A 6,000-nucleotide genomic window follows, 5' to 3' on the forward strand; every position below is an offset into this window, starting at 1 on the left:
TATCAATATTTCAAAACAACATGGATAAATCGTCTGAAATTAGACGGTCAAAGTTGTGTTGTAAATTAAATCGTTTTAAACTTTCGCGGGCATTTACTTTGCCATTTTGAATACTTCGCACCTGAAAATCCGCCATTTTGTAGATCATATTACGGACAATAAATGTACAAAAAATTATAACCATAACTTTAAACCGCTTTGTACCGGAAGTCGGAAACCTTTTTAAGCGGCAAAACCGACTTATTAAGATTCTGTCATTTTTGGCGGGAAAATACTCAGCCATTTTGAAAGATATGCCCCTGAAAATTGGCAGTGTTGTAGACTTTTATACCGACTACAAATATGCAAAACATCAGAGTGTGATATATTAAAACCCCTTGAAACAGGAAGCCGGCAAAGTGATGTGCAGAGACGCGTCTCATACGTGACGAACTTTACGGAGCCATATTTTGGCCATTTTTAAAGTTATGCAACCCGGACTTTGTGGAATTGTCATCATTTTTTACCATCTATCGTTGTACAAAAAATTAGCGCTCTAGCTCACAAAAGCATTTTTCACAAAAATCTTTGTCGGTCAAAATATCGGCCATTTTTGAAATTTTCGCAAATGTGACTAGGATTCGTGGTGCAGCTTGCAATTGTCTATCTTTGTACAAAAAATTAGCGCTCTAGCTCACAACAAGATTTACCGAAAAAATAGCCCTAACACGGAACTTGATAAATCGTGTCAAATTTGGCGGGCAAAATCTCGGCCATTATGGGAGGTTCCCACTTCATAAAAACGCCATATTGTCAGGCATTTTCCAGACTTTTCGCGATTGAAAAATCAAAGCGATATATAAAAACCACTTTGTACCGGAAGTGGCCAAAGTTGAACGCAAAAAATGTTCAAATCTTACCGTGTCAAACTTTTGGCGGGTAAAAACTTAGGTTAATTTACAGTTATGTGCATCTATAAAACCACCATTATGTAGTACATGCACGTGTGTACGGTTGTGCAAAAAATCGTATCAATATTTCAAAACAACATGGATAAATCGTCTGAAATTAGACGGTCAAAGTTGTGTTGTGAATTAAATCGTTTTAAACTTTCGCGGGCATTTACTTTGCCATTTTGAATACTTCGCACCTGAAAATCCGCCATTTTGTAGATCATATTACGGACAATAAATGTACAAAAAATTATAACCATAACTTTAAACCGCTTTGTACCGGAAGTCGGAAACCTTTTTAAGCGGCAAAACCGACTTATTAAGATTCTGTCATTTTTTTGGCGGGAAAATACTCAGCCATTTTGAAAGATATGCCCCTGAAAATTGGCAGTGTTGTAGACTTTTATACCGACTACAAATATGCAAAACATCAGAGTGATATATTAAAACCCCTTGAAACAGGAAGCCGGCAAAGTGATGTGCAGAGACGCGTCTCATACGTGACGAACTTTACGGAGCCATATTTTGGCCATTTTTAAAGTTATGCAACCCGGACTTTGTGGAATTGTCATCATTTTTTACCATCTATCGTTGTACAAAAAATTAGCGCTCTAGCTCACAAAAGCATTTTTCACAAAAATCTTTGTCGGTCAAAATATCGGCCATTTTTGAAATTTTCGCAAATGTGACTAGGATTCGTGGTGCAGCTTGCAATTGTCTATCTTTGTACAAAAAATTAGCGCTCTAGCTCACAACAAGATTTACCGAAAAAATAGCCCTAACACGGAACTTGATAAATCGTGTCAAATTTGGCGGGCAAAATCTCGGCCATTATGGGAGGTTCCCACTTCATAAAAACGCCATATTGTCAGGCATTTTCCAGACTTTTCGCGATTGAAAAATCAAAGCGATATATAAAAACCACTTTGTACCGGAAGTGGCCAAAGTTGAACGCAAAAAATGTTCAAATCTTACCGTGTCAAACTTTTGGCGGGTAAAAACTTAGGTTAATTTACAGTTATGTGCATCTATAAAACCACCATTATGTAGTACATGCACGTGTGTACGGTTGTGCAAAAAATCGTATCAATATTTCAAAACAACATGGATAAATCGTCTGAAATTAGACGGTCAAAGTTGTGTTGTAAATTAAATCGTTTTAAACTTTCGCGGGCATTTACTTTGCCATTTTGAATACTTCGCACCTGAAAATCCGCCATTTTGTAGATCATATTACGGACAATAAATGTACAAAAAATTATAACCATAACTTTAAACCGCTTTGTACCGGAAGTCGGAAACCTTTTTAAGCGGCAAAACCGACTTATTAAGATTCTGTCATTTTTGGCGGGAAAATACTCAGCCATTTTGAAAGATATGCCCCTGAAAATTGGCAGTGTTGTAGACTTTTATACCGACTACAAATATGCAAAACATCAGAGTGATATATTAAAACCCCTTGAAACAGGAAGCCGGCAAAGTGATGTGCAGAGACGCGTCTCATACGTGACGAACTTTACGGAGCCATATTTTGGCCATTTTTAAAGTTATGCAACCCGGACTTTGTGGAATTGTCATCATTTTTTACCATCTATCGTTGTACAAAAAATTAGCGCTCTAGCTCACAAAAGCATTTTTCACAAAAATCTTTGTCGGTCAAAATATCGGCCATTTTTGAAATTTTCGCAAATGTGACTAGGATTCGTGGTGCAGCTTGCAATTGTCTATCTTTGTACAAAAAATTAGCGCTCTAGCTCACAACAAGATTTACCGAAAAAATAGCCCTAACACGGAACTTGATAAATCGTGTCAAATTTGGCGGGCAAAATCTCGGCCATTATGGGAGGTTCCCACTTCATAAAAACGCCATATTGTCAGGCATTTTCCAGACTTTTCGCGATTGAAAAATCAAAGCGATATATAAAAACCACTTTGTACCGGAAGTGGCCAAAGTTGAACGCAAAAAATGTTCAAATCTTACCGTGTCAAACTTTTGGCGGGTAAAAACTTAGGTTAATTTACAGTTATGTGCATCTATAAAACCACCATTATGTAGTACATGCACGTGTGTACGGTTGTGCAAAAAATCGTATCAATATTTCAAAACAACATGGATAAATCGTCTGAAATTAGACGGTCAAAGTTGTGTTGTAAATTAAATCGTTTTAAACTTTCGCGGGCATTTACTTTGCCATTTTGAATACTTCGCACCTGAAAATCCGCCATTTTGTAGATCATATTACGGACAATAAATGTACAAAAAATTATAACCATAACTTTAAACCGCTTTGTACCGGAAGTCGGAAACCTTTTTAAGCGGCAAAACCGACTTATTAAGATTCTGTCATTTTTGGCGGGAAAATACTCAGCCATTTTGAAAGATATGCCCCTGAAAATTGGCAGTGTTGTAGACTTTTATACCGACTACAAATATGCAAAACATCAGAGTGATATATTAAAACCCCTTGAAACAGGAAGCCGGCAAAGTGATGTGCAGAGACGCGTCTCATACGTGACGAACTTTACGGAGCCATATTTTGGCCATTTTTAAAGTTATGCAACCCGGACTTTGTGGAATTGTCATCATTTTTTACCATCTATCGTTGTACAAAAAATTAGCGCTCTAGCTCACAAAAGCATTTTTCACAAAAATCTTTGTCGGTCAAAATATCGGCCATTTTTGAAATTTTCGCAAATGTGACTAGGATTCGTGGTGCAGCTTGCAATTGTCTATCTTTGTACAAAAAATTAGCGCTCTAGCTCACAACAAGATTTACCGAAAAAATAGCCCTAACACGGAACTTGATAAATCGTGTCAAATTTGGCGGGCAAAATCTCGGCCATTATGGGAGGTTCCCACTTCATAAAAACGCCATATTGTCAGGCATTTTCCAGACTTTTCGCGATTGAAAAATCAAAGCGATATATAAAAACCACTTTGTACCGGAAGTGGCCAAAGTTGAACGCAAAAAATGTTCAAATCTTACCGTGTCAAACTTTTGGCGGGTAAAAACTTAGGTTAATTTACAGTTATGTGCATCTATAAAACCACCATTATGTAGTACATGCACGTGTGTACGGTTGTGCAAAAAATCGTATCAATATTTCAAAACAACATGGATAAATCGTCTGAAATTAGACGGTCAAAGTTGTGTTGTAAATTAAATCGTTTTAAACTTTCGCGGGCATTTACTTTGCCATTTTGAATACTTCGCACCTGAAAATCCGCCATTTTGTAGATCATATTACGGACAATAAATGTACAAAAAATTATAACCATAACTTTAAACCGCTTTGTACCGGAAGTCGGAAACCTTTTTAAGCGGCAAAACCGACTTATTAAGATTCTGTCATTTTTGGCGGGAAAATACTCAGCCATTTTGAAAGATATGCCCCTGAAAATTGGCAGTGTTGTAGACTTTTATACCGACTACAAATATGCAAAACATCAGAGTGATATATTAAAACCCCTTGAAACAGGAAGCCGGCAAAGTGATGTGCAGAGACGCGTCTCATACGTGACGAACTTTACGGAGCCATATTTTGGCCATTTTTAAAGTTATGCAACCCGGACTTTGTGGAATTGTCATCATTTTTTACCATCTATCGTTGTACAAAAAATTAGCGCTCTAGCTCACAAAAGCATTTTTCACAAAAATCTTTGTCGGTCAAAATATCGGCCATTTTTGAAATTTTCGCAAATGTGACTAGGATTCGTGGTGCAGCTTGCAATTGTCTATCTTTGTACAAAAAATTAGCGCTCTAGCTCACAACAAGATTTACCGAAAAAATAGCCCTAACACGGAACTTGATAAATCGTGTCAAATTTGGCGGGCAAAATCTCGGCCATTATGGGAGGTTCCCACTTCATAAAAACGCCATATTGTCAGGCATTTTCCAGACTTTTCGCGATTGAAAAATCAAAGCGATATATAAAAACCACTTTGTACCGGAAGTGGCCAAAGTTGAACGCAAAAAATGTTCAAATCTTACCGTGTCAAACTTTTGGCGGGTAAAAACTTAGGTTAATTTACAGTTATGTGCATCTATAAAACCACCATTATGTAGTACATGCACGTGTGTACGGTTGTGCAAAAAATCGTATCAATATTTCAAAACAACATGGATAAATCGTCTGAAATTAGACGGTCAAAGTTGTGTTGTAAATTAAATCGTTTTAAACTTTCGCGGGCATTTACTTTGCCATTTTGAATACTTCGCACCTGAAAATCCGCCATTTTGTAGATCATATTACGGACAATAAATGTACAAAAAATTATAACCATAACTTTAAACCGCTTTGTACCGGAAGTCGGAAACCTTTTTAAGCGGCAAAACCGACTTATTAAGATTCTGTCATTTTTGGCGGGAAAATACTCAGCCATTTTGAAAGATATGCCCCTGAAAATTGGCAGTGTTGTAGACTTTTATACCGACTACAAATATGCAAAACATCAGAGTGATATATTAAAACCCCTTGAAACAGGAAGCCGGCAAAGTGATGTGCAGAGACGCGTCTCATACGTGACGAACTTTACGGAGCCATATTTTGGCCATTTTTAAAGTTATGCAACCCGGACTTTGTGGAATTGTCATCATTTTTTACCATCTATCGTTGTACAAAAAATTAGCGCTCTAGCTCACAAAAGCATTTTTCACAAAAATCTTTGTCGGTCAAAATATCGGCCATTTTTGAAATTTTCGCAAATGTGACTAGGATTCGTGGTGCAGCTTGCAATTGTCTATCTTTGTACAAAAAATTAGCGCTCTAGCTCACAACAAGATTTACCAAAAAAATAGCCCTAACACGGAACTTGATAAATCGTGTCAAATTTGGCGGGCAAAATCTCGGCCATTATGGGAGGTTCCCACTTCATAAAAACGCCATATTGTCAGGCATTTTCCAGACTTTTCGCGATTGAAAAATCAAAGCGATATATAAAAACCACTTTGTACCGGAAGTGGCCAAAGTTGAACGCAAAAAATGTTCAAATCTTACCGTGTCAAACTTTTGGCGGGTAAAAACTTAGGTTAATTTACAGTTATGTGCATCTATAAAACCACCATT

This window comes from Argopecten irradians, chromosome 4 (assembly GCF_041381155.1).
Source record: "Argopecten irradians isolate NY chromosome 4, Ai_NY, whole genome shotgun sequence".
In the NCBI taxonomy this organism is placed as follows: Eukaryota; Metazoa; Mollusca; class Bivalvia; order Pectinida; family Pectinidae; genus Argopecten; species Argopecten irradians.